At 41.5% G+C, this 10735-nt stretch overlaps 1 long non-coding RNA gene across 1 annotated transcript; it reads left to right on the top strand.

Annotated features, from left to right (window-relative positions):
- Nucleotides 1-2381: 2381 nt before the first annotated feature.
- Nucleotides 2382-8203, top strand: LOC117533569. The gene is made up of 2 exons (XR_004567073.1): nt 2382-2633; nt 7974-8203. It is a non-coding gene; the product is annotated as an uncharacterized LOC117533569 (long non-coding RNA).
- The last annotated feature ends 2532 nt before the right edge of the window (nt 8204-10735 follow it).

Raw genomic sequence — 10735 nt, 5'->3', positions numbered from 1 at the left:
GGAGACTATGCTCCAATTCAAACACTGAGTAAGTGCATTGAACAAATCAATGACTGGATGTGTCAGAACTTTCTCCAATTAAACAAAGATAAAACTGAGGTAATGGTTTTTGGAGCCAAGTCAGAACGTATAAAAGTTAGCGCTGAGCTTCAGTCTGCAATGTTCAAAACAACAGATAAAGCCAGAAATCTAGGTGTAGTCATGGACTCTGACCTGAGTTTCAACAGTCACATTAAAACAGTTACTAAATCAGCCTACTATCACCTAAAGAATATATCTAGGATTAAAAGACTAATGTCACAGCAGGATTTGGAAAAACTTGTCCATGCTTTTATCTTCAGTAGACTGGACTACTGTAATGGTGTCTTCACAGGTCTCACTAAAAAATCTATTAGAAAGCTGCAGCTAATTCAGAACGCTGCTGCTCGAGTCCTCACTAACACTAAGAAAGTGGATCACATCACTCTTGTTCTGAAGTCTTTACACTGGCTTCCTGTGTGTCAAAGAATATATTTCAAAATACTGCTGCTGGTTTATAAAGCACTGAATGGTTTAGGCCCAAAATACATTTCTGACCTCCTGCTAAATTATGAACCATCCAGATCTCTCAGGTCTTCAGGGACTGGTCAGCTTTCTGTCCCCAGAGTCAGAACTAAACATGGAGAAGCAGCGTTCAGTTATTATGCTCCAAATATCTGGAACAAACTCCCAGAAACCTGCAGGTCCGCTGCAACTCTGACTACTTTTAAATCCAGGCTGAAGACTTTTCTTTTTGTCGCTGCTTTTAATTGAACTATTCATATCTTAGACTGCACTGTAACTTTTATCCATGTACTTTTTTTTTCTTTTAATGTTTAATTGCACTGTAACTTTTATCCATGTATTTTTTCTTTTAATGTTTATTTTATTAGCTTTTCTTTTTAATGACTGATTTTAAATGCCATTTTCTTAATCTCTTTCATTTTTTGTAAAGCACTTTGAATTGCCTTGTGTTGAAAAGTGCTATATAAATAAACTTGCCTTGCCTTGCCTAACGTGACGGCCATCTTTATGTTGGTGACGCGTATTGTGCGAGACCAGAGACCTGGGTTGCGTTCCGATAATCCAAAAATTAGCTCCTAAATTCTAACCCTATCTCCTATTCCTTGACCTCTGAGTGAAACGTCACTAAGTGATAGTGGATAGGAGAATTCAAAAGGATTTAGGAGAAGAGACCGCGGTACTTTAGAGCAGAGGTTCTCAATTGTTTTTCAGCCAAGGACCCCTTACAAGATAGAGAATACACCAAGGACCCCCTCATTCTGATTTGTGATTTTGGGCTATATAAATAAAAATTGACTTGACATGTATGTCCCTTGGAATAATCTGACGTAGCCTATTTTTTACACTTCTATAGTCTTAGTTATGTGAAAGAACAACACAAGAGAAATGTATTAGAAATATATTAGATATGTATTAAAAATATTTGCACCATCTCAACACAGAATACCCATAAAACAATCAATCAATTAGCTGCAAGTAACACTGTACCTAAAGAAAATATCAAAGGGAAATCAAGAGAAAAGTGATCATTTGAAGTGCATTTCAGAACATACACACACACACACACACATAAAGATAACACATCAAGTGTTTCACTCTTAGTTAAATGATTTATAAAAGTCAAATCACAAAATAAATGCAGGCTATAAACAATTGAACACATGCCTGCATTGCAACATATATCAAGTAAATTGCAAAACAACTGCAACTGCATTGCTACAATCCCAAACCACTACTTGTAATGGCAGCCAGCTCTGGACACTATTGGAGTGATGCAAGGCAGTCCATGAAGCTGATTGCTTCTCTCTGCAAGTGAAGACACGCAAGGTGTGGCCCTTAGTGTGAGTGGGACCTTGGACATGCTGCGTGATGTTAAAGCACTCCAATAGTGACAGAAACTCAGCGGCAAAGGTGCAGGTTCTGGAGTCCACGTGGATGTTAAAATCACCTAGCAGTAGTGTGGATGGGGACATGGAGCAGATTGAGGTGAGAAGCTCAGACAACTCAGACATGAATGACGTGGAAGGTTTGGGGGGAAGGTAAATGAGGACGACCTGCTGCTTTGAGGGGGCAGCCACTGAGAAGGCAATGCACTCAAGTGAGATTTTATTCGTCACAAGCAGCTGTTTGACAGGGATATCTGCTCTGTGGATGACTGCCAGCCCACCACCAAGACCAATGGAGCGGGGCTGTTGGAGATAAGCATAACCTGGGGGGGTGGCTAGGTTGAGTGTGAGGAAGTCCTGTTTGTTTTGCCATGTCTCAGTGAGGCAGAGAAAATCCAATTTCCTATCAATGATGATTTCATTAATAAGTGATGCTTTGTTGTTAAGGGAACGGGTATTTAACAACATGAATGTGTGAGAGTTGTTATATGTTGCAATGGCTGGTAAAACAGTGATACCATCAACACAGGCCAAGGGCTTCAGGTTAACACTGCACACGTGTGGTTTGTTGTGATGACGTAAGTGGGCGGTGACGGGGCGCCGGGACCACACAGTTGGGATAGTGTCAGCTGAGCCGGTGTAAACAAACCCACGTTTGGAACCTCTGTGGACATACCTGGGTCTGCCAACTCGTAACAGCCCGAGGTATTCAATGACTGACAGACATAGAGGGGTGTAGTGAAGTGGTTGATCCTAAAAAGTTGCGATGCGGAGTAACGAAGCATCACGATGGTATGATGCTAACGTTAGCACAGCGTTAGCTGTGGTCGCGGATCGGCCGGGAGAATGCGCTATCAGCCAAGAGTACAGATGAACCAGGACAGCAGGCAGCCTGTCCAGGAAGTGACTCAAGGACGGACAGCACTGAGGAGAGATGGTGGAAGTTGAAGACGTTTGCCGCAGAGGAGCACCGGTGGTGGCCATGAGCAGGCTAGCCTGAGCAGGTAGAACTAGGCTAGCTTCTGATCGCCGTCAGACTGGCTGGGTGGAGAGGACCGTTGTTGTGTCTTTTGTGGCAGAACAAAATCAAACAGCAGCTAAGCAGGTGATACAGTGAAGCAGGATCGGGACTCAAAACGGGAAAATGAGACGGAGAATCGGGCTTGTCGTCAGATGGAGCCACTAACGCAATGGTTCTCAAAGTGGGGGGCGCTCCCCCCCCAGGGGGGCGCAGAGGCATGACAGGGGGGGCGCGAGAGACCAGGAGGAAAATTTGTTATTAAATTAAAAAAAAAAGATTATAAAATATTCATATTTTGAAAAATTATTGATTCGAAAATAATATGATACAGTACTATTACGTCTGGGTCTCTGTGTTTCATTAAAGCTCGGCTCTGTGTGTGTGTGTGTGTGTGTGTGTGTGTGTGTGTGTGTGTGTGTGTGTGTGTGTGTGTGTGTGTGTGTGTGTGTGTGTGTGTGTGTGTGTGTGTGTGTGTGTGTGTGTGTGTGTGTGTGTGTGTGTGTGTGTGTGTGTGTGTGTGTGTGTGTGTGTGGAACGAGCCATTTTGTGTGCGTGCGTGAGCGAGAGAGAGAGATAGCGCACCGGTACCGGAGATCGTTGATGTTAGCTTCTGGTGCTAGCGAGCTACGCTAACGGATATAAGGAGTTTTTTTAACAACAAAGTGGAGGAGAGTCCTCTCCTGTCAGACTGAGAGACTCAGTGAGCTAAAGGACTCTCTCAGTGTTATCTCAGTGGGTCTCAAACGTTTTGGTCACCATTAATGTAAACAATTATTTCCGAGGCACACGTTTATATGATCATTATAGTTATTAAAAAATAAGAGAATACATGAAAAACAGCTATGAAATAATATATGACAGTAAAACAAGAATAAAGTTTAAAAGAGTGATTTATAAAATATCCATAAAGAAATAGTAAATCTGTTTACAATTCTGTTTCATCTGGGTGTTGAGAGATGTATCCATAGATCTCTTCATTTTGATCTCAAAGTGCACCAGATTGATGCTTTCAACTTCAATATTTAAAAAATCTTCCCGGGGGAGCATGCCCCCGGACCCCCCTATGTGAGGTCCACACACCACCTATAAAAATAACACTTTACCCCTGCTTACACCTATATGCCGAGACTTGATATCGAGCCTTCATTGTAACAGTCGCGGGTACATAGTGTATGTGCGTGGAGAGTGTTGCAGTAGAAAATTCCACTGTAGCGACCGGTACATTAATGGGAAACCCTAAATGTTTGAGCACGCTCTATGAAAGGTCAAGCTACCCCACAGCACCCCCAAAAGAAATCTCTGGCGCCGCCACTGAGCCTGACTATTTGTGTTGGGGGGGCCCGACTTTTTTTTTTCTCCAAAGGGGGGGCCTGACCGAAAAAGTTTGAGAACCACTGCACTAACGTTAGCGATAGCGTTAGCCCTGAAGCAGGAGCAACATTAGCAGGTGTAGCGGGGTGGACAGGTCGGAAGCGGAGCATCAGTAAAAAGTTGCGATCGGGTGTTACAAAAGTGTCCAGAACAGCATGTGCAAGCCACTGAACGTATGGAAACTGAGGTAGAAACGTTGGTCCAAAATTCGGCAGATACATTTTCGGACAGAGAAGCGGCGAACAGACAACGCCAGCGTCCTCTCTCTCCAAAAGTGTTGCGTCACCAAAAAAAACTAAAAAAAACTAATGAATCTGAAAACTTTTCACGGACCCCCTGGCAGAGTGCCACGGACCCCCGGGGGGTCGCGGACCCCACTTTGAGAACCACTGCTTTAGAGAATCCGAATGCACTTTCACCATCCGACGTGTTTATGATGCGCCAGCGGACGTCCTGAATGTGCGTCTGCTGCTGTGGGGAAACTATGGAAACTACAGTTTTCTATACAGAGGACTACAACATGGATGTTTAATAAGAACGAGGGACTACTGTAAACTCATCTAGAGACTCTGCACCGTGCTCTGATGCTGTTGCTTTATGCTTTATGAACGTGGACAAGAGAGAAACATATTCTTCAGGACCAAAGTTGGAATTGAAATAAAAAAGGAAAGTGAAACTTCTGCTCGTCACCCTCTCCCTCTGGTCCACATTAATACAAATGATCCCAATACGTATGATTGTATGAACTATTAAAATATCTTAAAATAAATACAAATGTATTTATTATAAACGTTAGTCCTTAACATCTATCACTGTGTATATCACCATTCAAACATCTTTTAAAAGTTGAACAAACCCCACACAGCTCAGTGAAATGTTGATTTTATTTGATCATTTCAGTAAAAACTAACGTTCATATTTCTCTTTTTGATTATAATACTGATGAACGTTCAAAACAAAGCACTTTGGCAACTTACCACATACGTTTTAAAATGCGTAATAAGCACCGTAACTTTCATGATATCATTTCTCCCATTATCATTTGTGTCCGTGAACGGCCGACTGTTGAGTGACGGCAAATGCTGCGGCTGCAATGCATTGTGGGGCAGCATTTTCTCCTCTCCTTTCGGTAAGGGAGGTCCAGTGGTTCCTAAGCTAAAGGAGGTTAAAAAGGAAGTTTGAAACCTCCTTTCCTTTCATTTGGAGAATTGGAACGACACTTATCATGGCTGCCAGTGACGTACTTCCGGGTCATTTCACTTGGTTAGGAAGGTTCCTAAGCTAAATGGACTATTGGACTGGGCCCCTGTAGTTCACTGAGCGGTTTCACACGAACAAATGTGTAACTTCACAGTTTTACGACACATTTGTATTTGTTTGACTCGCAAAATGTTCTTTTAAATTGACAAACATCATATGTGTCATTCGTGGCACAATTCAAACGGGATCAAAAGATAACCTTTCTCTCTTCATTGACTTCAATGTATAATTTTCCGCTTCCGGGGTCCCATGGAGGCTTTCGGAAGGGGAGGGACTTCACCTCTCTATACTTCCGCATACAAAAAGCCTCCCCACGTGACCTCCCGCGTGTGACGTAACATGGGGGAGAGCGGCCGGTCTAAGGTATGAATAAACATGGATCACAATTCTAGTTTGACACAGAAGAGGTTGAAAATATATATTCGAATGCATATGATTATAATTATGAGCCTGCTAGGCGTCCGAGACCAGGAGCAGCCAAGGATTAGAAGAAATAACGGCCATCGACGAGAAATGGAGCTTTGGTGTGTGGAGAACCAGTGGAGAACAGAGCAGCTGTCTTCTTGGTGAGTGACCGGCGTTAGCTACAGACAGCTGTTAGCTAACGTCGGTCACATCACAACATTGTAAAGTTAGCTATCATATATCAGGCTATAACTAAAGTAGTATTGATAATATAGTAACGTTACTGGCAGGACTGTTGATACTGATCCATAACAGAAACGAATGCGCAAGTATCAGCCGTATCTCGCGTTACCTAATGCAACTCCACACTACGTCTCGGCCCGTCCACACAGAAGCGTTACAAAAATCGTAGATCTTGCAAGAGTGTGTTGCTGATACAGAAAGATCCAGCATATCTGTCTTTAACTTTAACAAAGTACAATGTTTTCTAACTTGTCTGTCCGAAAAATGCCATTTTAGTTTGTTTAGTTAGCTTGTGAGAAATAGAGACCTTTCATTTGGTGACTGTGGTGTGAAATAATTGGTTATAATCTATGTTCACGTTTATTTATTCATTTATTCAACAGGCACAGTGCACATTCATCAACATTTCTGTAAATGCACCAAGAGGCACATTTTCATCCGTAGTCCCTGGACAGATTTAGTTTGTCACCCTAAAGAAACATTTCATTTTAAACAAGTAAATACAATCAAATAAAGAACATGCAACATACAGTACTGGAAATGTACGTTAATGCTGTAAATGGAGCTGCTGTGAGTCTCCTGTTGAGTCACAGCCATTGAGAACCCCACATTACACAGAAAGAGGAAATTGGCTCAGTGTGGCGTCTCTTTTCCAAAACGTCTCCAGTAACAAACCTTAGTCATGTAGTGGAGTGTCCATTTCTTCCTAAAGAGGAGAAGGTGATGTATTCCACAGTTGGTGCATGATGGTTTTTTTTTAGATATAGGTTACACAGATTGCATCCATCCATTTAAGAGCTTATTTGTTAAGGAGAATGAATCAGTATCAGCCTAGAGCACATGTGTCAAACTCAAGGCCCGGGGGCCAAATCAGGCACTTGGTGGATTTAATTTTGGCCCGCAGGATAATTTCTAATTACTATTAGATCTGGGCCGCCGGTATATTGCACGCACCACCTTCACTCCATCCTGAGGGTTTCCTCAGCTCAGAGCCTGACCCCAAACATTGATGAACCTGCATCCAACATGAGATGCCAAGTATCTGGCTTGAACTAGCATCACCGAGCAGCACACTGAGTTTCAATGTTTCCTTCTGCACTTTTTCTCTCACGACAACAGGGCATGTTTGTTTTTTTCTTTGAGGGAAATAGTTTTTTGAAGCTGTTGTTGGCCTGTGGAAAAATGTAATCATAAGAAATGACTCTGGAAAAGCTGCAGATAGAGCCATAAGAAATGAATGCAACTGATTATTTAATGTTTAATGTTGTTTTTATAGGCAATAATTTAAGCTTTGTTAGTTCCAGGTTTAATATGTGCAATAAGTTCATTTCAATACGTTCTGCAATAAACATTGAACCAGTCCGGCCCTCGACTTGTACCGATTTTTTTATTTGGCCCACTGTGTGTTTGAGTTTGACACCCCTGGCATAGAGTATCTCTATCAGACAGAAACATGTGATCACTTTATCCCTAATTTGACTGTTGTGGTGTTTTTGTACTACAATTCCCAGAGTTCAACTGTCTTTATCAAACCGTGTATGCATGATTATGATATTCCTTAATTTTTGTATTGACTCATATATATGTTATATATATACTGTGTATTCCAAATAACCCGAAAAGGTACGCACCTTTATCAGAAACAATCACTGCTGTGTCTTATCCATCAGATGCATGAGCAGAGGAGATATGTTGTCAAGAAAAGTGATTTAATTGTTTACATTTTGTTTGTTTCTCTTTTTCAGGCCAAACCAGCGAAGCGAGGCTCGGCCAACGTGTCGTTTGCGGATCTGTGGCAGATCGGCCAGCCGCCCAACACCACCAAGTCCTAGAAGCATCTGAGCTAATTAACAACTGCAGAGTGTAAATAATATATTTTATTTAATCAACTAGGGTAGGCGATGTGTTGTAGTACTATTGTCTGGAATAAAGAACAGCATTTCCTCTCGCAGGAAAATGTACTTTGAGAAAACCAGAAGCAGTGACGTGTTGATGTTTTAAATACCAGCTGATGTAATGAGATAAGACCTTTATCAATCAATCAATAAGAGTGGGGGAAGGTAGAGCAGATGGGAGTTCACGCAAGGATAAGAATACAAATAAGATACCAAATGTTCTTTTTATCTTTGTGTTTTTGGTGCATACATAAAATAAAAGTCTAAACACGTAAATAAATAAATAAAGTACAAAATATAGCAATATTTACATCGAATATGGTTGAAATATACAGTATGTATACCCGTAGAAATAAAATAGGATACAGTGTATCAATAGAGTATCTAAGGAATGTGCTACATGGTTAAGCTGTACTGAAAAAACATGTATACAGTATAATAATATTCAATGGTTAGACTAACAGATCTAATTTCAGTCAAATTGAGTGAAAGAGAAATAGTGCAAATCACTTTATTAAATATTTCAGCAGCAGATGTCCTGTCTCACAGTGACAGAAAAAAATGTTGTTTTAAAGGGCCCATGTCATGCTTTTCTGGTTATTACCCATCCCCTTTTGTGTTATGAAGGTTTTTATGCATGTGAACGGTCTGCAAAGTCACAAACCCTCAAAGTACACCCTTTAGCGAGTACAATTCTAACGCAGACCTGTCTGCTGCCTCAGAACGCCTCGTTGGACATTTCTCATTTTCCAATGTTTTCTTCCTGGGTTCTGTGACGTGTGAACACCCAAATCATCAACAAATGACCGGATTGGCCAAAATGGACTAATCCGCGGAGCACCTCACACACCAGGATCCCTTGGCTAACAGGGAGTCCCATTGACTTGCATAGAGCTACCTGAACGCTGGTAAGAGACGAGTTGGGATCGCGGAGAAATGCTCTCCGCAGACCAATTCCGACAGCGTTAAAAACCTTTTTCTTACTCAATATCAAGCAACACTTATTGTTTTTACTTCGGCTGTGAGTGTTTGTGTGTGCTCAGGATGAGTTTCGCTGTGTCTCACTGTATCGCCGACCCGGAAACCTGTCCGCTCCTCGCAGCAGCGGCGAGCAGCAACGAGCCTCGCAACGAGCCGACCAATCAGAGCACACTGGGCTCACAGGGAGGGGGGGTGGGGCAGGAGCTCCAACAAGCCGTTTAGGACAGAGTGAATACACATACTATACAGAGATGCTGTATGAGAAACCAATGTGAGTTTGGAACATTGAACAATGTAAATCTATTCTAGTAGACCTCAACAATGAAATGTGATCAGTAGAAATGGCCATGACATGGGACCTTTAAGATCTGATTAGTTCAACCTTTCCCTGTACTGTGCAGAGAAACTCCCCACGGTAGAAAACAGCCAATCACTCAAGATCTTTTCGACCCCCAGCCATATTACTCATAACTTCCTCTTAGATTAAAAATAATAAGTCAGCAGAGTTCACCAGCTGCAGAGATGCTGCTTTGTCTCTACTTCCTGCTGCTCGCTGCATGCTTCTCTATCAGCTATACAAGAAGATCTATTTTTAAGAGGTTTCTATTAAAATATTCATAAATCTGGATGATTTGACATTGGCATTAATAATCTAAATCAAGTCAAAAGACATGTCAAGTTTTACTGTGTTTTATATGTTGAAAAAGTGTTTTAGTTTACAATCTTTTGTTTAGTATAGCTTAAAGGGGCTCTATTCTGATTTGTTGGGTTCTCCCTTTCCTGTAGTGTGTTATACAGGTTTTTGTGCATGTAAATGGTCTGCAGAGGCTGAAATCCCTGTGTTCCCTCCAGAGGCACTTTCTCTGGGAAAGAGCTTTTTGAACATTAAAGCATCACATTACAGTAGACGTACAAAATACAAATGTGAACCTGAAAATTAGCATAATATGAAAAATAAAAATAATAAAAACATTTGAGTTAACAGGCTCTTTCGGTAAAATCTAGCCCGGACAAATATGTAACTTGTTTCTTAGGTTTGCCTGTTTTTTTTTCTAAATATAGAAAAACTATAAATGAAAACCATGAGAAAATCAATTGTCCAGCTTGTCAAGGCTGTTGGGTCAATAAATGTGTAACTACTTTCTGCTTTTCAGCTGATCCTGAACAAATAACAGCGCTGCCGGGCACGAATGCTACACTGCCCTGTCCTCATAAGAAAGGAGATGTAAAATGGAGTTGGTTTAACCAGCATAATGGTAAACTGCCTCTTGTCACTATAGAAAAGGGCAAAGTGAACGTCATTGAAAAACGCTTTGCTTTTGGATCAGATAATTCACTGGTGATAGAAAACGTTACACACTCTCTTGAAACAATGTGTTTTTGTAATAACTACTATATATATTTGAATGTAATGAAGGATCCTAACATGGTGCATCCTGAAGCTGGATATAAACCAGTCAAACAGAGAAACAAGGGACTGGGTAGTGACTCAGGACAGGAGGGAACCACTGCAGAACCAGAGAACTTGTTACTTGTTAGACGGTTTTATCCAAAGCGACTTACATACTCAATTTGGGGTGAGGTGTCTTGCCCAGGGACACAACGACATGCTGACTGCAGTGGGGTTTGAA

The sequence above is a fragment of the Gymnodraco acuticeps genome, unplaced genomic scaffold (assembly GCF_902827175.1).
Source record: "Gymnodraco acuticeps unplaced genomic scaffold, fGymAcu1.1, whole genome shotgun sequence".
Taxonomy (NCBI): Eukaryota; Metazoa; Chordata; class Actinopteri; order Perciformes; family Bathydraconidae; genus Gymnodraco; species Gymnodraco acuticeps.
This window is presented reverse-complemented; position numbering and strand designations above follow the sequence as displayed.